The sequence below is a fragment of the Camponotus floridanus genome, unplaced genomic scaffold (genome assembly GCF_003227725.1).
Source record: "Camponotus floridanus strain SB8 unplaced genomic scaffold, Cflo_v7.5 scaffold44, whole genome shotgun sequence".
NCBI classification, from domain to species: domain Eukaryota; kingdom Metazoa; phylum Arthropoda; class Insecta; order Hymenoptera; family Formicidae; genus Camponotus; species Camponotus floridanus.
Genome location: NW_020229592.1, coordinates 478609 through 505668, shown reverse-complemented (window position 1 = coordinate 505668; position 27060 = coordinate 478609). Strand labels below are relative to the sequence as shown.

The 27060-nt window shown below is 28.4% G+C and overlaps 1 protein-coding gene and 1 long non-coding RNA gene across 6 annotated transcripts in view; one reads left to right on the top strand and one right to left on the bottom strand.

Annotated features, from left to right (window-relative positions):
* LOC105248646 (glutamate receptor ionotropic, kainate 2) overlaps nt 1-27060 on the top strand; it is a 252433-nt gene that overhangs the window by 56163 nt on the left and 169210 nt on the right. The gene's annotated exons all lie outside the window — the stretch shown is intronic.
* On the bottom strand, nt 1721-26104 carry LOC112639049. The gene is made up of 3 exons (XR_003123264.1): nt 25914-26104; nt 2237-2648; nt 1721-1772 (listed from the first exon to the last, which is right to left on the bottom strand). It is a non-coding gene; the product is annotated as an uncharacterized LOC112639049 (long non-coding RNA).

Here is a 27060-nt window from a genome sequence, read left to right as displayed (position 1 = left end):
CGGAAAAGTGTAAGTGCATTTTTTTTAGAATAAAATCTTTTTTGTGTAAAATAGATTCTTCTGAAATAGATTTATTTAATTTTAAATAAATTTTTTCTTTTTCTTTATGAATATTGTATGTGCAAAAATATCAGGATAAAATAATAAAAAAAAGAAATATTTCAGGAGATATTTGAAATTTCTGAATAAAGCATACATATGCTTCATTCAAGGTGATAATCCAACATTCTACCACTTGAAAATTATATAAACAGTTTATGATCTGTTTATGTTCTTCATTACGGTATCAAAATAATTACTATTTACATTACTGGATTTTTCTTATGGTATTACCTCAAAGATAAAATGTATTCGCATTCATTTACTTCCATTGAAGAAATTTAAAAAAACTGAATAAAAATAAATTGTTTAAACATAAATATAGTATATTATATAATAAATAAATATAATAAATAATATAAATATATAATTTAACTTTGTGCTATAATAAAGAACATAAAGAAATCTATTACAAAATATTTGTTATGTAATAATAATATGTTTAAACATCTTAAAATGTATGCCTTTTTTAAAAACTTTAAATATCTTGTGAAATATTTCTTATTTGAACATCTTATCCTATTATTGTTATTTTGTGCACAATATTCAAAAGAATCTATTTATATTAAAGAAAATATGATTCCATTAAAGAAAAAAATTGAACTTTTTTGGTGTATTGTTACACTTAGAAAAAAAATGAGTTAATCGAAAAATAGAAATAGTTATACCATCAATATATTTTTGCCTCTACTATTTCTTTCTATCTTTAATGAAACAGATACTAGAACCTGTTCCAATTGCATGGCTTATCATATATATGATAATATCCCTATAATAAAGATTGATTTTGATCTTGTATGTTGTAGTCTTTTAACATTCAATTATAGCAATATGTGTGTGATTGAATTAAATTTTTATTAACTTTTGTTATTTATAAACGCATTTTTGAAAGTGGTTCAGAAAATTGTATCGTTACGGACATTGGTCTACCTCATTGGTCTGAGATTGTGTCGTAAAAAAAGTGTGTGACTGGTCGTCGAGACAACTTAAACGTTATCTCTGCGTGTCTCGTAAAAGGACGAACTCTTTTGGTCGAGAGATATAAAAGTACGCGATTAGCTGGGTCTTTGGAGTGCTCATTTTTTTTCTCTCTCTCTCTCGCGCGCGCGCTCGCGGATAGATGAACCGTGCTGCTTCAAGGTGGAAATAGCTAAGCTTAGTGCTAAGTTTCACGTTATGGACGGTGTATAAAAGTCTACATTTACACGTTCTTCTCGTCCGCGATAAAAGTTCTGTAAATTGTGCCATGTGCTGCACAATAATGTCTTTGTTAAAACTGCATTACTATGAAAGTAGACATGTTTTTGCAATAAACTTTTTTTTCAAGATTCTATAGTAAAAAAAAACACATATATATACACACAAATAAATTTGTATACACTTATCCTTTTATAACATACGACTTTAACATAATATCTATTTACATTTTTGAAATATTTTTAATAAATTCTTTTAAAAAATAAATTTTAACAGTTATTTAAAATATGAATTTTTTTTTTAGTATTTTTGAAAGGATAAATATACAGTTTTTTATTGCACAAATATTGAATTGAATATATATTCGATATTTATTTATTTTTTTAAATTTTTAATAAATAAAATAAAAGTTCTTATCACTCACCAATCGGATGCACAACGGCAGAATTAACTACATTGAAGCTATGTATATTGATCTGTAACATATAAAGTTATACATATAAAATTTAAATTATAGAAGCGCTCAAAATATCAAATATTTAAAATAATTGTTATTGTGTATATATGCATCGAATAAAATAAAAATAAGTTATAAAATAATATAAAATTAATTTAATGTATTTAGTTTAAAAAGTATTGCATTTGTTTTCTTTATTCTTCTAAAGGAAACAATTATATATATATATATATATATATATATATATATATATAAAATTTAATGAATATAATAGTAAACGGATATTTAATGGAATAATTATATAATTTCCGAAATAATTATCCCTTTTAAACATTTATGATACTATATAAAAATTTTTAAAAAATTCTTATTTAACAATATTTTATTCAAATAAATAAACTAAATAAACAGAAATAAACATGCAATATTAATAAAAAATAATATATAAATGTAAGAATAATATACAAAAAATAAATTATTTACCCCAAAGTTGCCATCATCTGACATCTCCTAGGTCTCCTTCTCCTCTCAAATTATTAAGATTTGTTGCACTCGCGAAAATATAATTCATTATTGTTCATTATATGATACGATAAAGATGGACGCGCGATATTTTGCGGCACTCCCGAACTAATTAAGACACGACGAACTATCTGTAGCAAGATAACAAATGGACACGCGATACGACACTCCCGAACTAATTAAGACGTGACGCATCATTTGGGCATGATAACAAACGGATATAATATTCAATGCATCGAATGTGCTCGCTATAGTAAATCATTTGATTAATTATTGATATCGACTCGTGCAATGAATTGTTTTGGTTGCAATGGGTTGTTGGGATATTTAGTTTCCTCTTCAGGTAAGCTCTTCCACCAACGTCAAGGAATACCTAATGAAAAAGTTATATTATATGATTTTTAATATAATATAATTTATAATTGATTTTATAATTAAAAGATTATGTTTATATATGTGACATCTCTCTTTTTCCCGATGCAAAAGAATACGATATAATTCTCAAAAAATAAGCATTACACACACGTTAACTAATTTGTCGTTACAAAATATTTTATTAACTTTAAAATAAATTATAAGATATATATTACGAATATTTCGTTTAATCAGAAAATAAATAATCATCAACATATTGAATTAAATATTCAGCATTCGATTGATTGTTAATGTCGATGGATCGTAATATAAGAGAAAATACACAAATATGTGTACAAATCATTACAAAAATAATTATAATACAAGAATAAAAGGCAATAAAAGCAAGCGCGATAAATAGAGCGCTCATAAATTTATTAAAAAATAATGGTATTAGTCATAAAAATAATTATTATTTGCAACGAAATGATAATTTATAATTCCCACTTTTTATCGCTACGATTTCTGTTTTAAATGAATAAATTGCGTGACATTTCGAGAATTAGCTGCCAACTTAATGCATTTACAAATCTTTAACAAGCTGATTATTAATTATTATCATTTGCATGAAAATTTTATATAATCTGTGAAATAATGTTTATTTAGAACAGAATTTATATGTTATATATATTATATTTTATATGTATATTTATATATATATGATATAATCTGACATAATTTAAATTAATTATTCTTTGAAATTAAAATAAAAAAATTAGCTCCCATATTCTATATACTCTGCATACCCACAATAAAATTACAACAACGTACAAAATACAAATATATACAAATTATAAAAATATCATGTCTAAAATAATTAATATTTTAAAAAATAATGATTGTGGGCTAAAATTTTAACTTCTTAAACAGATTTTAATTTTTAAATACAAATACTTAATTAAAAAAACTTATAAAAAAGAATTTGTTTAAATATGAAACTGAAATATTATAAGAATATTTTAAGAAATATTATAAATATAGAAAATAATTTTTATATATATTAATATAAAAATCTAATTTTATAAAAATATTTAAAAAATATAATGTTAAAATATTTTAATGATATTTTTATACGAAAAAAAATAATAACGACGCACGAAACAATTCGCTCTTTCATCGCGATATTTAAGAGATTTCTCACAAGAATTATTTTTTTAAATATCAAATATTTTGATATTCATGTATAAAAATAGGTTGAAAATTGTTGGAATCCATATTTTACTCGCATAGAAAAGTGTAAGATAAAATTGGCGTATCCCTATAGAGTTTTGTTAAAGATAGACATTCTAGAATTGTAGACATAAAGCTAGATAATTAATAGGCATTAAACAAAATATACATTTCAAATATTATTTAAAATATCAATTATTAATGGTACAATCACAATAAATATCCATGTACAATGCATTAACATATACAGGGTGTTCCAGTTATCTTCCCTCATCTTTCAAAGACAGATTCCTGGGATCATTTGAAGATAATTTTTCCTACGATTTTTTCAGCGAAAATGTCAATGAAGGCCATCATTTTTGCATATTCCCGATTTTTGTCATCATATATCTTTGCAATTAAGTCTTAAATTAAAACTCAAGTAAAGTAAACTCTATTTAAAATCAATCAAAGAATGTGATTTTGTAAATATTTTATTTCTACAAAAAGCTTAGTTTATGAAAAACCGCTTATTTCCAATCACTTATAATTCGAAAATTATTAGTGCCTCGACATTTTCGTTGAGGAAAAATCGTCTTCGGATGATCCCAGAAATTTTCCAGGATCTCCCAGGAGTCTTTGAAAGATGACGAAAGATAACTGGGACACCCTGTATATTAATGCATCATGTGTATCTTCACAATTTCATTGCGGTCGCTCTTTACTTGGTGCTATAATTCTCGCAAAGCCTCATTAACAACCACGCGATGGTAACGATGAAAGCCTCGCTCGGTTCTCTTCGTTTCATATCGATTGTGACTCGTCCCAAGGGAGAATCAAGATTTATAGTCGTGCAACTGTCAGGCACTCCCTATTGGGACTTACCCACGGGTTGATCCATCTGTCACAGAGAATATATCTGATCTGTTTGCCCTTTTTTACAAATTCATTTTATATATATTTTTTTTCAAACGTATTTTTCGTAGTATCGTTGCTGGCAAATTGTGGGTCGTCGAGTTTGTTTCACGCGCGGACATTTCCTACATATTTTAAACAGTCTTCGATTACTTTTTTGTCGCATTCTCTGGGGTACAAGCTTGACAACATAAATAGATAAAGCTCGATTAAAAATTGCGAAGAAACAGAAAATAATACGATGGCTATTGCAAGCGTCACTTGCATATCGTTTTCACACGTGGAATTAAGCGATAATTGACAATAATTGCTTTGGCTATTTCTAATAAAACATTATATTTTATGTACATCTTATTTTCATATGGATTTGTTTAAAAAATGATTGCCAGAAAGTTTAATAACTTTTTCATTTATTATTTAACATTCATATCGCGATGAACAAAATATGCTAAAAGTCTCAGATACGTTTGATGAAAAAGTCGATATCATCGTATTATAAAGTCAAATGAAGATTACATAAATCTCTGGAAAAACTATTTCAATATTTCTCAATAAAATTATTTCAATATTTCAATTTATGTTTCCGATAAACTCTGCTCTGTAAAAACAATTTGTTTATGCGGTAACTTCTATTATCAATGAATCTCTTTGCAAAGTAACCAATCCAGCTGCGGAATCGATTCTCCGTACACGAAACGATTCCGCTTGCGTATTATTCCGTTGCGTCTTCGGAAATATTTGCATAGTCGTTCAACAAAAGAAACGCATTGCACATAGGCGGGCCGTATAGCATCACACGTCTTTGTCACGGATTTTCGTTTGGCATTTTCGCTTTTCCGGTGTGAGCGAAGAAAGCGATTCGCCGCCGTTCTCCTGAGTCCCCTAAGATTCACACGAATGCTTTTCCGATATCCACACGACGATGACGGCACGTCGCACACACGAGTGTTCATTCCACACCGATGTCGAGAACACCAACAATCACTGATACGTCATGTACATACACTTTCGTCAGATGTTATTTTCAATGACAACTCCAATTCGAGAGGATAACTCGATAACTACGTTTTGTCGGCTGACGCATATCGCGCATATATGCATTCTATATACAGGGTGTATCTTAAAAAGTTCCCAAGCAAATAGCGTTATTCCTGATTAGAAACCGAGTCGGAAAGTCCTGAACCATTTTTTTCCATGATACTTAATAAAGCAGCAATTAATGAGTAAAATTGCGCCAATAAAAGACAAACTTCCTCGTTATCAATATACGAAGATTTGAATAAACAAAAATGTAAACTGTTTTGTGTGAATTTTTAAACAATTCATCTTTTCAGAAATCTTTTTAATACTTAAATCTGATTTTAATGACTTAATGAATCTTGGAAAAAAAGGTCGCGCCAATAAAAAAACAAACTTCCTCGTTATCAACATACGAAGATTTGGATAAGCAAAAATGTAAACTGTTTTGTGTGAATTTTTAAACAATTCATCTTTTCAGAAATCTTTTTAATACTTAAATCTGATTTTAATTATTTAATGAATCTTGGAAAAAAAAGGTCGCACCAATAAAAAGACAAACTTCCTCGTTATCAACATACGAAGATTTGGATAAGCAAAAATATAAACTGTTTTGTGTGAATTTTTAAACAATTCATCTTTTCAGAAATCTTCTTAATACTTAAATCTGATTAATTATTTAATGAATCTTGGAAAAAAAAAGGTTCAGGACTTTTCGACTCGGTTTTTAATCAGGAACGCTATTTGCTTAGTGGGAGCTTTTTAAAATACACCCTGTATATTAGCAATATAGATTATATAGAAAGCTTTAATTCATAATATCTTTGTTTGCAAAATTTACATGTGTGTGCAAAAACAGAACTTGAATTTTATATTTGCTGATGTAAAATTTAAATAAATTTAGCAATCTCTCTCTCTCTCTCTCTCTCTCTCTCTCATATGTGCAATTTGAATTGAAATATTAATTTAAATAAATTTTATATAATATTATTTTATGTACACACTATACAATACTTTTTGTCTCCTATTTCAAATAAAAGCTTATAAAATATAATTAAATCACAATTTTATATTTTATATATTGCAAACTAGGACAATCTTTTTTAATTGCATATTATACATATTTTAAAATTCAATGTTATAATTCAGACAATACTAACAACATTTTACATATATTGTTTAAATAATATTATATTAATTTATTAAGTATTTATATCTTATCTTATATATTTTTTCTAGTATTCTTTATATATATTCTATACATAATATTATATTATATTATATTATATTATATTATATTTTACGATATTTTTGCGTTTAAACAATTGTATTTTTTTGCAAAGAAATTTCATTATTTTTATTTTTTATATAGTTAATGATAAATAATTTTATTGTTTTCGCGATTATATGCATTTTCATTCATTTTATCGCGTGTTTATTAAGTGGAATTGTTTTCTCGATTATTCTTTTATTCACTTTAAATATAAATTATAACGAATAAGTTAACGCGAGTCAAAAATTAGTCGCAAAATGAGCATCAAGATCATATTTTTTCGTGACATATTTCCATATAATGGCGGTTGACACATAAATAACAAAAATTAGATGGATTAATTTATGTTAACAATGCATGCGTGTATTATATACATCGGAAAAAACAACATTGCAAAGCAGCAACGAGCTGTTGCGTTGCAAAAAAGAGGCATTCTATAATTTACCAGAAATATTAATACCGGTCGCCAGCGCAAACAAAGCCGTCCAATTCGACTATATTTTTGCTATATTTTTTATCTAACGAATGCAATCCAATTAATCCTTTTTAACACTGCGCTCTCGCTGACGCTAGAAAGGAATTTGTTTTTATTTTGTAATATATTGAACTCAATTTTTTTGCGGTCTTGCTGCGGGCAAACATTTCTAATAAAGAACGAGTTTTCCGAGTGTTTTCAGAAATAACATGCGTTTTTAAAGCGCCGAATGCGTTTCGGCTGTCGCAATATCGCTCTGCGACATATTTGCCGGAAAAAGGTCTGTTGGAAGACTTATCGTGTCGGAAGAAGCGGCTCCTCTGCTCGAATGGTATTTTCGTGTGCAGAGAATGTCTGGAACGATATATCTCGGGCGGTGAATAATCGCGACTCAAAAACAAGAAGCGAGAGAGTGGAGAGATGTATTATTCGTCCAAGCACGGCTGGTAACATAAATTACCGGCGCATTCGTCGTATGCGTGTGGCCTCTTGTATAAATGTGGGACAGGGAATGCGGGACAATCCACTCTGCCGTAATCTTATCTAACGATTGGCCAAACGGACCAGGAGAACGACCCAACGTTCGTTACGACGTGATCGATACGGTAGAAACAGACAACTAGCCCGCGATTGTGTTCTATCGCAACCAAAGTATCGACAGTAAACGACTGCGCCTTATCAATAAGTTAAATAATCTACAGGGTGTATCTTAAGGGGTTATACCTAGTCAGCAAGTCGAAAAAAACGTATTTTTGGGAAATTAAAAAAAAACTGTTAGGTATTTTTATTTCATCGATTCTTTATCATAATATATATCTATCAAAGAAGTTTTCATAATTTTTTCAATTAAAACTATCGAGAAATGTAGACACAGTAGCTATTTTCCAGAGACATTTTTTTTCGGAGGCGCTTGGCGGTGAGCAAGATTACTCGGAGCTGGATCATCTGAAATAAAAAATTCAAAAGAATTTAACTTTCGTATGAATTGATCTAGTTCGTGAACGAAGGATTTTATAAAAAATTGATTTTTGATAATGTGACAGACGTTTGACGCAAAAATACGAATTTTTTGTGTTAATGAAAAAAAGGTTTCATCAAAATTAAAATCCCTTCGTTCACGAACTAGATCAATTCATACGAAAGTTAAATCTTTTTGAATTTTTTATCTCAGATGATCCAGCTCTGAGTAATCTTGCTCACCGCCAGCGCCTTCGAAAAAAGATGTCTGGAATATAGCTACTGTGCCTATATTTCTCGATATTTTTAACTGAAAAAATTAGGAAAACTTCTTTGCTAGATATATATTATGATAAAGAATCGATGAAATAAAAATACCCAACAGTTTTTTTTTAATTCCCAAAAATACGTTTTTTCCGACTTGCTAACTAGGCATAATCCTTTAAAAAGCTCCCACTAAGCAAATAGCGTTATTACTGATTGAAAACCGAGTCGAAAAGTTCTCAACCATTTTTTTCCATAATGCTTAATAAAGCAGCAATTAATGAGTAAAGTCGCGCCAATAAAAAGACAAACTTTCTCGTTATCAACATATGAAGATTGGATAAGCAAAAAAATAAACTGTTTTGTGTTAATTTTTAAACAATTCATCTTTTCAGAAATCTTTTTAATACTAAAATCTGATTAATTATTTAATAAATCTTGGGGAAAAAAATGGTTCAGGACTTTTCGACTCGGTTTTCAATCAGGAATAACGCTATTTGCTTAGTGCGAGTTTTTTAAGATACACCCTGTATATTTCCATTATATGATTCAGTCTCAAAGATCCATCACATTCTACTGCATATAATATATCCGATGTCATTTATCTCAGGTATTAATCTTGCACGTGAAAACTCATTTGACTTTTTTACAACTTTTTTGCCGCGATCATTATACCGAGACTATTAGCAATAAATTGTAGGTCTTTTGTAAAATCATAAATATTTCTTGTTATCGATACATGTAATAAATGCGTTAAATTAAAAAAAAATACACGTTTTAAATTTTGTGGCCAAAAATAATTGATGTTATCAGAAAACAATTGATGTTATCAGAAGTGACAATAGATGAGATGTTTTATCAGCTATTGTGTAATTTTTTTATATTTATATAGTGCGTCCAATAACTTTTTCCAAAAATATATTGCATATTAGAGATATCGATACTAAATCATCAAGAATCATAAAAAAAATATTAACATGAATAACAACAAGCAATTTTTTACATAACATCGGTTTTATATAACATGCTTTTGCGAATGAAAAATAGGGGAATTTGCAGTGTGAATGGAAAATAAAGGAAAGAATTCGGCCATCGTAAATCACAGAATAAATTACCGGGTCACCATGTTTGCATCGTCAATTGTATACATGTATACCACTCCACTCGACTGCGCAAGAGCGTAATAGAAGCCCACTCGCTTTGCATGAAAATAAAGCATGTGGCAGCAAGTAGCGCTATTGATAAAGGTAAATTTTGACCAAGCTAAAAGCGTTTAGAGATACGTCTGCATCCGCATTGTCTTATTTCGTCTACTTGCTCACTTATTCAGTGGGATATGAGAGAAAAGTAAATGAGGGAGGAAGAAATGAAGAACATAAAAAGTTATAATTACAATTGAAAATAAATCCAAAATAAATTATACAAATTAAATTTTAAAAATATTTAATTTAATTTAATTTAAAAAATACGAATTAAATTTAAAAAATATGAAAACAAAAAAAGGAACAGTAATCGATATATTTTTCATGTGAATTAGATAAAACAATAAAAAGATACGATTTGATAAGAATGTTGTACGAGGACAGATATGATGAAATTATTATTTTATGACATCTTTACATTATTTTGGTAATAACTAAATATCTTGAATTTTTCTATTGTATTGGAATTATAATGTTACATGATAATCAATCAATTTTTAATTAATCTAAATTGAAATAAATACAATTAATTTTTTTCAAAGCGTTATAGCGATATATATCATAGAGAGGATTATTTTTGAAAATAATAAAATTTTCATAGTTACAAGACAAAGTTGACGGACGTAAAAAATACTCGGTATTTTACTTTTTATTTAAAGTAATTAGTTATAGTTATGTTTGATAAATATATTATAAGATGTAGCTATTCTAAAAGCCTTATCGCATTGATTTTTCATGTGAATTCGACAAAATTCTTATTCTCGCTTATTAGCTGTGTGTGTCAAACTAACATATTACAATATCTAAAATAATATTAGAGTGAAAAATGAGATTTATCTTCAAAGTCATATACTTCTGGGGACAATCTGTTCTCCTATCAAATAAAAGGCAACTAGTGCTGAGATGAAGTTGCAATGAAATATGCATCGCGCAGGCTATTAAAATCAAAAGCCAGTATTCTTAGAGTTAAATGGCAAAATAAATAACGTAGTAGAGGGAGGGAGAAACGGATAATAAGCAGGGGAAAATAGGAAAAATAAGAGAGAGAGAGAGAAAGGAAAAGAGAAATCGGAAAAAACTGTATCTCTCGCAGCGGTATCCAACGATCGCGACACGAGGGATATAAATTGCTTGTTTGTTACGCGTTTCCCTTGTTAAGCTCGACTGCAGACGAGAACAGCGTGAAAGTACACGGCGTCCGTCCTATATTGCATAGAAATAAAGTACGGGTGTGTGAGTTGAATGAGCGGGGTCGAGCGCGGGAATGAATGAAGGTAGGGACGGATGAGTGTGAGCACGTGCGGTCGCGGGTTAACTGTTGAAAAGTGGTTATAAATAAACCATCGTGGGGAGGGTGCCTCGCAGCAGAGATGTCACTTTTCGCTTCGCCTTGTCGCACTTTGTGCGAATTTCGGACGCCGCGCATGAATATTTTAGGATGATCGCCCGACGACAATATCCGGCTTCCATTTCCCTTTGAGCGCAAGTATGTGTAAAAAAAAAAGGCCGGCATCGCTTTTATTGATCCAGCCAGTCGCGATATCATGTCATATTATAAAATAAAATATAAAAGCAAATATTGTCGATAAAGTAAATAAATCGTCCAGAGGAAGAAGGAAGCTGATAAGTATCTAGTTATCTAAGACAAAACAGTTAATTTTATTAATTTTTGTATATAATTTTATATGATATTTAATATTATATAATTTTATATAATTTATTATATAATATTTAATATTATATAATATTTATAATATTTATTATATAATATAATTTTATATAATTTATATAATATTAATTATATATAATTTTGTATTATTTGCTGATTTTATTTATTGTAATATTATTTGTATACATTTTTGTTATATTAAGATAGTGATTAATTCTAGCGATCATACTTTGATTCTTCTTTTCTAATACTTCTTATTGTAAAACGTAGATTAATATGTATAAGAAAAATTAAATTTTCGAATAATAAAAATCATGCATTTCTGAACTAATATTTGCAGAGAATTTATTGATTTTATTATGGAATGGAATGAATCGTGTGTGTATATATATATATATATTGAGTGAATCCGAATGAAAATAACATGCAAACTACAACAATAACGCCCGCGTTAAGCTCTTCCAATCCTACGTTGGTTCGTATCTAGATATATGCGAAATAACTCGGCTTTCATCGAAACATTTCCATGCAACTCAATGAATAAGTGCTTAATCGAAACTTGTCAACTGTACTTGATTCCGCCTAATGCGTGCATTTCCATAAAATAACAAATGAATATGTGACTTTCTGTAATATTTATTTTTTCCTATATAAATGTCCATTTGTCAGATTTCAAATGAATAGACACATAATTACAATTAAGTTGCTCAACTCTTTCTCTATATATTTTCACAATTCTTACGGATTTTTAATTTAAATATCTACAAAACTGCATCTCCGCGATTTCTGCGAAATGATCTCATTTTTTTGTTGCTTATTGTTGTAGATTTCTCGTTTTTCTTCGTATACGCTATTGTGTATTTAATAATGAATTTTCTTTTCGTAAGTTTCATAGTTTTAATGACTTGATAATAAAGAGATATGCAGTTTTCGGATTAACATATATTTCACATTGAATTTTTGCATGTTTGTAATTCAGATTTTTCCACGTGTTTGCATTAGCTGTTTTAATCCATGAATTATATGTATGCATATAAATGTTTCCCTTTTAACATTTCGCTTTTAATGCAACTCTATTTAAATGTTTATCGCTATTAATGATAATGGTCGGTCAGTGTTAGGAGCAAAATTTGAAATCTACAGAATTCTAAAGGGACAAAATCGTAAAATCGAAAAAAATGCTATGAAAAATGACTAAAAGAGTAAAATTTAAAGTATCTTTTTAAAAAAATGTTTCATGGATAATGTGTATTAAATTTTTCGATGTTAATTATTTTAAATTTTTAAACTACAAGAACTGTAATCTATGTTTCATCACATTTCTCTTCACTTCATATAATTATGTATATTATATTTTTTACACTAATTACTGATAGTAATTACTGGTAATAATATAATTAATAGTAACTGATATTTCGAAATTAATTTAAATCTAATTATGCTTTTTTAGATAGATTTGATTACCTGAAATACTTTTCATGACCAGGTCACATTTATTTTCGAAATGCACACAATAACATAAAAACAGACAGAGCGAATGAATAAAGCAGAATAAATCATACATTCTTACTTGTAACGATTCTTATTGTTAAATTTACTTAAATAAACAAATAGGAATATGACTGCATAATATTAATTGACGAAAATTGTAAAATAAAAACTAGAGATTAAAATAATAGTGGAAATAAAAAAAAAACAGATAATTTAAGAATGATGAAAAAAATAAGCCTATTATTTATATCGGAAAGTAAATTATTTATATCCAATTAAGAAAATAAATATGCTTGTAAAAAGCTAGAATATAGAAAACTGAATTTAAAATACAGGTTTTATATTACAAGGACGAAATGATAAAAAAAAGAAAAATGTACGAATTATATGAAAGAGAGGAAGACGGGGCTATCGCGTAGGGCGAATAGCAAGCTGCAGAGGTGGAGCTGGTATGAGAATGGTATGAGAAGACTATATGAAATGACTGTGCTTGTGAAAGGAAAGTCAAATAAACGGAAATGCCTTGCGGCGAGTGCCAAAACAACAAAGCTATTATCCACTCTAATCGTCGATCTACCGTCAAACAATCATAAAGAGAACCAGATTGCCTGAAATTTGAGAATTTAGTTTAGACCAACTATTTCGATTAATTCAACTCTTTTCTTCTTTTATATAACCCAACTTGATTGTACCTTGATTTGATACGTGTGTCTCAATGGGATTGCGTGTGTCATTCACTTTGCAGAAAGAAACAAACGAGAGCAATGAGCGAAGATTGACGTACAATACAAGATTTGCTTTGTATTGTCCAGTCTCTCTTAATCGCATTAGATTCTGTACAAAGAGACGAATGGAAGAGAGAGAATAGAATATATCTACAAAGAAGAGTCCTTTGCCATCAGTGATATCAAAAACATCATGCATCTGACTTTTAACGAAAAAATAAAAATAATGCGATGCAACAATAACGATTAATTAATCGCGTTGGTTGCATCGGAGATTACTGACGATAAGAAACACCTGCACGTTTCCGATTATTTCCGAATGATGAAGGTAATGTAATAGGTGGAATCATATGCGGGTGTAATGTACGGTAACGCGATAACGTCGTTGTAACGTTACTTCGCGATGGCGTCAGCTGGTCGAGGTAATTTAGAGAATCAATTACAACGAAACGATTAGACTATCTCTCAACAGCAATAATATATAACGACGGCACATCTGTAACGTTACGACGGTTATTACTGTGAGACGATTATGGTTGCCATGTAGCATTGTGAAGACATACTGTCCTCTAACAAACACGATATCTATGTAATCGATATACCACCGGCAATCCTAATATTTGTCTCGGAAAATAATATTTCTCTTTCTATCGAATAATAATAATGCTTTAAAAAAATTTTAATTCAATTAATCCTTTTGTTTCTTCTCTTTTTTGCCTTCGCGATATATTTAATAAAGAGATTATTGTTTATCATAAAAATAAGGAATATTCATTTTTTATATAACTCCATAAAAAACATGAAAAGTCATAAAAGAAATCTGAGATCATAAAATCCAATATTCATGAAACTTGTAAGTATGTATTGAGGACGATACAGGAATAATACGAGTATCTTTCAAACATTATTTTTAAGATTTTTTTTGATGTGCATAAAAAGTAATTTATTATTTTATAGCATATAAAATAGAGTTAGATGTATTGAGTATTTTATAACATTTATGCATGTAGAATAGCATTAGAATTTGGTTGATATTTTTATTTAAATTTAGTTATTTAAATTTAGTTATTTATTTAAATTTAGTTATTATTTAGATCAATTGATTAATTGAACTCCTTGATCGTTTTTTTTTTTTGCGCGACAAAATTTGCGAGTGGATCTCGCGAAAATGTGACCTACGCGGACCATCGCATGCCAGAAATCTTTTTCCGCTGCTGGTGACAAGCCTGACCGGGGTATGCGGCGGTGAGTTACGCAAAATTACCCTCGTGCGCGGTTTCATGCACTCTCGCTTCGCCGCACAGTGGAGCGCTTCATGTCGGAATCGACGCAAAAGAAGAGCAGGGGATGAATCGGAGGTGACAGGACGCGGTAACGTGAGCTACGTGTCGGTGAATCTGTTTGGCCACGGTATCCCCGTTTGGCTCGCTGCAATGCAATGACTGGCGCAACTTTCTGTCGCCACGACTAAATTAATGTGTCCCTTTCTCGTCAAATTTGACAAACAAAAAGAGACAGGAAGACGAAAGGGGAAAAGAAAGGAGACTGGGGGAGAGAGAGAGGAGAGAGAGAGGGAAAAGAGAGGGGGGAGTGAGAGAGAAAGAAGAGAGAGAGAGGGAGGGAGGGAGCGAGGAAGACTCTCTCCCTCCCCCTTGTTCTCTCCCCCTCCCTCCTTGCTCTCTCTCTCTTTCTCTCTCTCTCTCCTTGCTCTCTCTCTCCTTGCTCTCTCTCTCCCCTTGCTCTCTCTCTCTCTCTCACGGATTCGTATGCATTTTAATTAATATGATCGGAATTTTCGCTCTGGGATTAAGCGCTGGAATCGCTTGGAAGTTTAGTACGCGAAGAATTGGTGTTCGGAATATGCCATTGGTATATCGGATTCATGAATTATGATTGTCGAAATTACATTAATATTATGATTGTCGAAATTACATTATCATATAATCATTCGGTAAATAATATGATTCAACTTCGAAATAAAAAAAGAGGAAGTATATAATCTAGCTGTGAAATGTTCGCAACTTGAAACATTTCGATAATAAAATGAGAAGAATATTATTATTTTCATATATTTTTTATTTGTGATACAAAAAAAAAATGAAATAACAAGGAGATACAGTCATGATTTGTGAGCTCGGTTAATCATCGATTCAAATGCTTAGAGGATTTACTTCTTCTCCCCCCTATCCAAGTCCATTAATAAATTATCATGACTAAGTTTCAGACATATTACCAAGTTTGGTATTTACCTTAATCTAAATTTTCGATGAACATGCCCGAACATCGCTAATTGCCGGAAGCTGTGTATCATGATATTCAATCAGACGATGCCCTACATACATGAGCATGTATTATGACTTGATAGCATACAGATATCGAATGTGTCTTGCAAGCGATAATGGTATCGTTCGATATGACTTTTTTGCATCATGATTAATTAACCAAGTGTAATTTATACCGAAAATTAAGACGATAAGTCTACATTATAAAACCGATCACAATTTGAATTATATTTTACATTAGAATATATATATATATATATGTATATATAATTTATATATAATTTAATTTAATTGTCTTCTTCATTTTACAATTAAATATATTAGAAAAATATGCATTAGAAAAAAAATATATATATTTTTTCTAATGCATATTTTTCTAATATATTTAACTGTAAAATGAAACTGTAAAGTAAAAACATATATATATATATATATATATATATATATATATATATTTTTTTTTTTTTCTAATATATATTTTTCAAATATATGTATTTTCTAATGCATATTTTTTTAACTGCAAAGTGAAAAAGACAATTAAATTAAATTAAAAAGATAAAGCCGCCCATTTAAAATAAAATATAATTGAGAATTTGATATAGTGATATAGCGAGAAAATTAAATCCGATTTAATATAATAGAATAGTATCAATGTTTAATATAAGTTTAGCACTTATTTAAACTATGTAATATGTATACAAGAGATAGATACTTATAAATTTAATGACGTTAAATTTATTGTTTAGATTTTAAATTAGATATTAATTTATATTATAATTATCATATATTATTTCTACTAATTTGATACGCAGAGATATGAAATTATTTGTTGAAAAAGAGACGCAGAAATACATAATCAAGATAAAAAATAAATATGTTTTTATATATGATAAATAGTTAAATGTACTTTAGCGTTTATCTTTCATGAAATAAAAGCAAAAAATATTCATCACCAATAAAATCACTTCCGAGTACTCAAAATCGTGAAGTTAGTAATATCTTTACTAACGTAATATCTTTATTTTTCTTTTCGCTGAAAGTGTGTCTTCATTTACGTTAGAAATAAGCCAGCGAAAATTATATATAAAGAAGGAATATTAAATTCAAATAAGAAAATATCAGCATGTAATGTTAATATCGCTAGCTTACAAACTTATAATTTAGCAAATTTTGTAACTCTTTTTTTTTAATTACTTAAACTTTATTTTAAAGCAATTACGCATATACAAACTTATAAATGTATATATATATATATATATATATATATATATATATATGTGTGTGTGTGTGTGTGTGTATTAATGAATCTCTTAGCAATAATTAATAGCAATAATTAATCTTTTAGTTAATCATATCAATGTTTCTTTATGAGCGCAAAACGATATAAACGATAATAACTTTTGAAAGTTACGTGTATGCATTCGCATCATTATGATTTTAATGAGAGAGACTCGATAATGATAAATATAATATATTAAATCTTTGCAAGATCTTAATAGTTACGCCAAATTATTGTTAACTATAAAACACGATGTTTTATTAGGAACACGAGTAGAAACATATCGAAGAGTATTCTGATTTAGTTTGAAGAATTATGGAAAATCTTGAAAAAGACTATTGTAAGAGAGAATCTTTATTTTATAATTTTAAGATGAAATTTACAGTCAAGTAAATCCGAAGTCCATTGAATAACTTTTCCGTAAAAGAATTCACAGATTTCTATCTCGATCCTCTTGTTGAATGAAATCAACATACAATTACATGGCATAGAAAATCATCCGAGCAAGGAACTTCGATATCACGCTTATTCCTTTAAACGCGAGGGAAATTAATAAACTGTCGGTTTATAACTTCCGGAAATTAGCAAGGTAGTTTAATTAATGCTTTACTGAACTTCAAATCCCCAGCGGATATTTCCATACTTTGCAACACGTTCCTCTTTATAAAACAAGGACTTCTCCTCTTCGTGGTATTTTCTCTTGCCACGTTCATACACTGCGTTTTGGTATCTTATCTCATCCTCTTCTCCTTTATTTCGGACGCGCTCTATTCAGCTTCCATCAAATTTGAAATTGTGTCATCGAGCGGTTTCCTCTCCTGGCGCGTCCATTGGGATTTATGTCATTTACCACGATAGTGCTAATTAATTACAAGTTACTTCGCTTCTTGTCATTATTATATATATCGCTTCATGTTTTAATAAATTTTATATATAGAATTTATTATGACTCGCTTTTATCCGTCACACCTAAAAATTGTGTGAGATACTCGAATCTCATAGATATTATATGAATGCAAAAATAAAAAAAACTCTCTCATATTATTTACCATCTTTAAATCGATAGACTTCTGAATGCTATATAATTCATGCATGAGTTGTTTTAATTTTTATCAACCTCTCTTAATTTTTATCAATGTTTTATCGAAATTTAATTTTCTTATTTCTTTCCTAAAGTTAATTATATATTAGAAAATCAAAATATAATTTTATAAATTATTTAGATAAATAAATAGTTAAAAGAAAAGATAAATTTTATTTTATATAATATAGTATGAACTTTAACACTCTCTAATTAAACTTCGCATTTATATTCAAATATTAAATCATTTATTTAACTAGAATAATATATTATTTTGTAACCTGTTCTTTTTATTATCAATTTGAAGTATCAGTTCAATTTCTTATTTTTTTGTACTAGAAAAGAGAATGCTTTTTTCTAATTTAATCTCTAAAGTAGATTATAAGAATCTTAAAGATAGTTCTTATAGAGTCTTAAAAATTTTATGTACATTAAAGTATTGTACTATTTTATGTATATTAAAGTACAAATATGATTGTGTGTGTGTGTTGTGAATTTGAAATTTAAATTTAAATCAGTCTGCATTTATTTTTTCTTATTAATATAGAAATTAAAAATACACTCACTCAAGGTTAATAAAATATTAAGAAAGAATTAATAAAACAGCTTTTCAAGAATAATTAATATAATAAGGAGCACATATATACAGTTTAAATAATTATAATCTTCATAATCGATCTATTTTTATTACACTTTATATATATTTTGTATTTATTTTTAGTTAAGTCTTTTGTATTTATTTTTAAAAATTTATTTTTAAAAATACACTCACTCAAGGTTAATAAAATATTAAGAAAGAATTAATAAAACAGCTTTTCAAGAATAATTAATATAACAAAGAGTATATATACAGTTTAAATAATTATAATCTTCATAATCAATCTATTTTTATTACACTTTATATATATTTTGTATTTATTTTTAGTTATGCCATTATATTAAATAAACGAGACTTAACAAATAAAGTATATTTATGTTGTCTCTTATGTTATCGGATGTTTATCTGAATTCAGTTATATGCTGGATAAACGTCGGTTTCTCTCGAAAGTAACTTACAAGGTACTTGATTTTCAGTTTTTATTTCAGTATACTTGCGCTGTTACAGTAAGCCAAGATGGATCGGTAACCGTCTGATCTCACGACTTAAACGGCGGGCTCTTAGCAACTCGCGGATATAGAAACTCGCTTTCTATTATCCGGTCGCGCTGAGATTTTGCCCCCGGGGGCGACGTCATTCGGAAATTGGAAAATATATCTTCCCGGTAAAAAGGTCAACTCGATACACCGGCTCTGTACAGGGAGGGATTTTTCTGGGAAGCTGCTTACGACCGTTACGTCTGATTTATCGCGTGTGCGCCGCGCTTTACCGCGTTTTACCATGGCCGATGAAATTAAGTATCTCGCGATAAGTTCCTTCCCTCACTCGATACCTCCGTCGATGCTTTATTCACCTTCGTCCGATTACTATGCCGTTCTTTGGACTCTATAGGGCGCGCGGAATTCTTATACACAAGAGACCGGGTTGCCATTACGGAGTTTAAGATCGCTTTTGAGAGAAACCGATATAATAACAAAGACTTTCAGGAGTATGAAGGAACACGAAAATGCTTTTTTTCCCTCATTTCTGCCTTGAATAGAAATTTATCGACGAAAATACAGAGGTTCATCATTCAATATACATATATAGATGTGTCTGATACAAGAAATAAAATGCAACATACTATGATACACAGAAAAAAAGGACAGTCTTGTTTTGAAAATATATTTAGTTTTAACATGGAAATCTTGAAATGAGATTATTATTGCGTTAATAATTAAAGAAAAATATAATTGCTTGAATAATTGCTTACTTGAATGAAGCCATTTTATACAGTTCAATCGAGAAAAATATATTCTTCTGATTTAAGATTTAATTTTCTTGAATGGAAAAGGAACAATGTTAGATAGAAAATAACATTTTTTAAATCAAAATTATAATTTTCTTAAAGTAGAATTAAATAATTATATATTCTTGACGTGACAATTACAATATTAAAATAAGACGATAATATTGTTGAAATTTAAAATTATTAAATTCTTCTAAGAAGATTAGAAATTGTTGCGTATATACGAAACAATGAACGCGTTAGTTTAAGTATATAAATTTTGATTTGATACTTGTTTTTTTTCTGTGTACATAGTGATGGTTATCATGCTCAGAAACTGTACTATACCGAACTATTATATGGATATGTAGTATCATAATAGTGATTTAGAAGTATTTTTCTACCTCTATAGTATAGATATTTAGCATTTTTTTCTTTTTGTTGATTTCATACATGTATTTTTGATTTCTAAAAATTAAATTATATATATAAGGCATTATGTGTAGAGAAAAATGAGAATATTTCTTGTTACTATATATCCTTGCATTATTTAAAAAAATATATACATAATATATACATAATAAATATAAAGATAAAATAAAATAAATTAATTAAAATAATACAAGGATATATAAAAAATGTACGGATTTACTACAAAAGTATATATGCAGCTGAAAAAAATGTATGTTCAATTGTACGTGAGTATACTTTTGTAATAAATCTTCAAATAAGGATTCTGCTAAAGTAAAATTTACTTGAAATTGAATAAAGGAAAAAGTTTTGTAATTTGCATCCTCTGAAACTTATTTCGTGACAATTGCAAGATTTTCAGGCGCTTATAGGTTGCGATGCCTAAGGCAGTTCGTTGAACAAAGATCAACTTCAATTACACAAAGAATCTATATACAAAAGCAAACGCGAGAGAAACTTGTGAAATTCCATCCATATATTTTAAATTTTCAGACGTCTTCAGATTTTCAGTTAAGCAAAAAAAAAATTTATTGTAAAACTCTCGCCCTTCCATTTCCGAAAAGTTTGAACATTTATGCACTATATTTTACAAAAAAATTGTTATTTTTTTCTTCAAGAGAGAGAGAAAGAGAGAGAGAGAGAGAGAGAGAGAGAGAGAGAGAGAGAGAGAGAGAGAGAGAGAGAGAGAGAGAGAGAGAGAGAGAGAGAAAATGTGTACACAAAATTTGGATATTTTCACATTTATTGGACGTTGATACGATGTGATAAATCTTTACTAAATACGAGAGATTGATGATGTTGAGAGTACAATTATATTTACAGCCATTATCATGGAATTAATTCAACGCAAAAATCGTTACGCAACCGGATTATTGATTAAAATGTAGGTTATTCTCGAAACTGTAAATCGCGACGATTGTAATTTGTTCAATTTTCGCGAACATTCCGGATTGTTTCGTGAAAATTTTGCAAACTAACCAGCATTTCGTGAAAATTTTGCAAATTAACCAGCATCTAAATGTGAATATCATTTTAGAAAATACTCAAAGTTGACGGGTTCGGTTGCACAACTTGTGCATTAGATGAATTCCACCGGTTAATTTCAAAACTGCAGCAAAGACTATCCGATTATAAACTTTACCTTTTGTCGATTGCGGACGCGATTGGGTTCTATTTCAATTGCGTTGCACACTTATCTGCTCTCGCTACGTTGATCCGGAAATTCTATAAAAACTCGTGCGCATAGATTGAAAAGGGTTTATCGAGGTATCTCCGCTAAAATACGGAGATACGAATGATACGATTGCAGCTCTGACAAATCGACCGATATTGATGAATACAGCCCCCGTGTTGCAATATCAAGATTCCCGTACATTTTCCGAAAACTCTCTGCAAACATAATCTGTGCGCTTGTATGACTATTTGTCACAATCTTTTATCGCGAACATGTTCGTGATCATGTTATCTGATCAAAAAAAAAAAAAAAATCATTTCGGATAAAAGCACGTTAAAAAGCAGTAAATTTAAAATTAAAGATTCAATTTGTAATCCTTTATCTTCTTGCAACATTTAAAAAAACCATTAGTTTAAATCGATCAAATGAATTATTTTAATTCTTAACTTGGAAAGTTTTGCTGCCATTTTTTTCATTAACTTATTATGTTTATATAATAAATTAATAAATATATAACAAATTAATTATATAATAAATAAATATATAATAAATTAATTATATCTCAAAATGTCTTTTTATAGATTTTTTGATTAATTTGGAATCAATTTTTTCTTAATAAGGAAATGCGTATTTTTTGTAAAAATTACACGTAATTTCTACGAACATTCTTTTTCTTTTGTATCAAATATCTTTTTTCTTTTATCATATTTCATCTTTAACATGTGGCGTATTCAAGCGTATCGGATAAACGTCGATAAAAGCAGAGAATGTTTTTGTGTTGCTGTTTAACAAGATGTCAAGAAATACCCTCATTTGTAGAAGATTTTTTTATGTTGTCGTCTTATACGCATAATATTGGCAGCGTTGCAAAAAATTTATTAAATATAAAATAGAAACAAATAATTTGAGATACAATAAAAAATACATTATTTGTTTAAAAAATTAATGAAAGCACTATAATAAGATGGAAAATAATATATAATTTTTCTATCAACGTTTATATATATGAATCGATAAATAGAAAATACACAATCCAATGATATTATATTCAAATAGTATAATAAATAAATAATAAGCTTGATGTATATATATATATATATATATATATATATATATAATTATAAATTTATATAATTATACATGGTGTTGATATCCTAAGCAGAAAGTAATGAATGTATTGAATTTTCGTGTAATCGGTTAAATAATTAATACAATCAATAGTCATCTTTCGTTTTTCTTATATATATTAAAATAGAAAAAGAAATCTTCATTTCTCACTCTCTCTTTCTCTTTCTCGTAAATACTACACTGAGGAAAAAATTATCTTGAAATAAAAAAATTTTAGTTAACTCAAGAAAACTATTTATTCGGTGGATAATCACGTATTTACTTGTATTCAAAATGTCTGTTTGCTTAAGTTAAGTATTTATTTACATATGTTTAAAAAAATATACATGCTTAAAAAAATATAATTTTTAATTAAATATTTTTATTTTAATTTTACAAAATATTTATTAAAATGCATCTTTTATTCCCAAAAATTTTAAACTTTTTAATTTTAAAAAATAATATATTTAATTTAATAAATTATAGTATATATTTTACGAAAATAGTATTTAAATATAAAAAATATATAAATGAAAATAATGTACTTAATATAATGCATATTTAATTAAAATTAAATATTTCTGCTTAAATGAAATAAACAATTCCTTGCATTTAAAGCAAAAGTTTCAAGAAAACAAATTTATTTGATTTAAAAAAATTTTTCCCTCAGTATAGTTAGTAACTGTGTTTTCCATGATTGCACGAATAAGTAATCAATCGTGTCTCAGAATCGAAAACTTTCTTTTCCAGGAATATCGCGTACAATCATTGACCTATTGGTACAAATTTCGTTTCTTTCTTTTCGCGATAGGTCAGGACAGGAAATGATCCGTGGAAGGTCATAGGATCAATAAATTTTCGCGAATTTTGACACGCGGTTACAATCTTGTAAAAGAGAAGGAATTGTTCCCAAAGTAGGCCAAGGATTTAGTCGATATAGAATCCTATTCAAGTTAGAAGCCCATCCTCACGTAGTAATGCCTTTGTGTATAACGACACAAGTTTCTCTGAAATCGAAACCATATCGTCGCCAATATCGCGGTATTGAAAAGCTACCTGATAATGTGAGACATCGAGTATAGCAAAATGTCGCTTATATAAGATATACAATGTTAATTATATTAACTCGAAATTCTGTACAATAGAATTATTAGTTTACGTAATATTATATATGATATTAATTTCTAATTTCAACTTTGTGACATGCAATCTTCACAATACTTTACGAAGTGGACTTTAGTTTCATCACTTTATCATCTCTCTCTTTCTCTCTCTTTTAAAATTGTTTATTTAGGTGATCATTTAATCATAATGATTATAATGATGCAATTAAATTTTGATCATTATGAGACACTCCAATTTCGTATGATGACCATAATCTAATTATAGTAACTAAAATAAATGGTGTATAAATAATCGAATAAAAATAAGTGAGAGATTTTGAAAAAAAAAATCATGACACTAAATTCCATGTCACGAATTATGATAAAGATAATTTTTTCGTATTCTCTATATATGTTTATTTATGTGTATGTATAGATAAAGAATTTTGGATATATATATATATCCTTGTATATATCCATAATCTCTCAGCTTTTTAATACATCCAGAAAATAAAATTCATTAATAAATTATATTATTTTATATGAGACGCAAAAAAGATAATTATGAATTTTTGAGCATATATGCAAATCTGCGTAAATATTTCAAGCGAAAAGCAGAGCTCTTCTAAATCCTGACTTTTAACAAATTATTCTTTTTTATGGTAGAGGACATTAAAAATTCTCCTTGCATTTTCTCGCATAAAATGCGGAAAAAAATACCGAAATTTTTTCAGGTTCATATGTATATATAAATTTTTGATGTACATATTATTTTTAAATCTTTTAATCATATGACAAACTATGTTTCCTATCGTGAGGCTCTCAAAGAATGTCGTAATACTTATATATAGAGAAAATTCCTCGATTGTTTCTTGCATTTTTTGATATAAAATGCAAGAAACAATCGAGGAATTTTCTCTATATATGAATGTACGCCCAAGTATTTTTAAATATACAAACTTTTCCAAGCCTTGATTTTTAAAAAGTTATATTCTTTTATAAATATATTATTTTTAAAATTAAAAAAATACTTGTATTTTTGCCATAGTTTTATTTTTTGGCACAAAATACAGAAATAACCGCTACAAATTTTTAATTATATATACACAGATATAGCGAAAAAAAGATTAAAGCATGCTCTTTCAAATTCGATTCTTACAATTAGCAAAATATTTATTTATATACATATATTTAATATTACTTTTATAAATTAATATTATCTTGAAATTATAAAATAAATAATATAATATTTACTGTGATATAATATATAAGAGCCAATTGTAATATATATATATATATATATATATATATATATATATATATATATATATTATTGTGTAAAATAAAAATATATTAAAGTTAACGTTGTATTGTAAAATAATTAATATCTCAGGAAATACTTTAAATATCATTTAAATATTATTTAATAAAGAGATTAATATAATTTTTGAAAATAAAAAATCTTTAATTATTATATCTATATATATAATCTTAATATATAATTATACTATAAATTTTAATGTTGAATAATATTTAATATATGTATATTTAAATAGCAACATTATTTTATTATAAATTTTTTAAGTAATTTAAAATCTAATAAAATCTCGTATGTTTTATATTTCACAATACTTTAAAATACATTACTACTACAGAGACCAACAAGCTATTACTTTTATAAATAACAATAAATAATAAATAAAATAAGTTATATATATCATTTACCTCATGTCGTTGTTTTGCCATCGTCCGATGCCTCTAGAGATCTCGTCTTCCTTTGGTTAGCTTTGCTTCTTCATGTCACTCACTCGCGAAGGTAATTATAATCACGTGTTTATACCAATCGACAAAATTCGATGATCGCAGGACACTTTACACGGCACTGTTGGCGTCATTTATGACAGAAAAACAGTACGAATCACTACGATATCACACGCTACGCACAATAATACGAATACGTTTATTAAAATCAAGCTGCCAAATTCACGCGATGCTTTCTCTCGCGGCACTGTTCATAACTAATACATCTTCCCAAATCCCTCGGTCGATATTTATCACGTTATACAATAATCGATAATCGATAGAGCGAATCTCTGCTTGAAAATTAAATCGAGTAATACCGGCCGAAAATGGCACGATCGAAATTTAATTTTCCGAAGCAAAAATATTGCGCAAAACACATGTATCATTAATACTTGAATCAGAGTCGCATTTATCAATAATTAATTAATCGATAATTAATTAATCAATAATTAACTGTAACAATTACCGGGGATTTCGAAAGATGATGTATGATATACGCGAAGGTACCTGTTCGCTTGCGTCGCGTCGCACGAATGAGATTATGTGCGTCCTAACCTTGTGACGTCACACGCCTCGCGTTACGGTAACTTTGACAACAGGGCATTTGCGCGGCTAAGTTCACCTTTGATAATAAGACATTTGTGTCATTTGTGCGACGCGATTCGAGTTGAACAGTCGACGTTATTTTTGGCGCATATCATATATTATCTAATCGCGATCACTTCCCTGTAATTATTACAATTATTGGTTTAATCGTTTGATTAATTCTCGCAATAAGTGACACGTAAGATTATCGCGCGCTGCTATTCGATACGATAGTGAAAAAGCATGATATATCGATTATTTATATCTTTATTAGTAATACGGGTGTATTATTGCTAACTAATGCAAGTACATAATACGGGTATTTTGTTTTGGAAATTTACTAGAATTGTAATATTCGTTTTGATTACAAGTTTTTGGCGATTTCGATATCGCGTTTTAATGTTTGATTAGAGGTTATCTGTAATAATTTCACTATTTATTCATGTACGTTGAATATATGGAGTAGTAAGATTATTTTAAAATA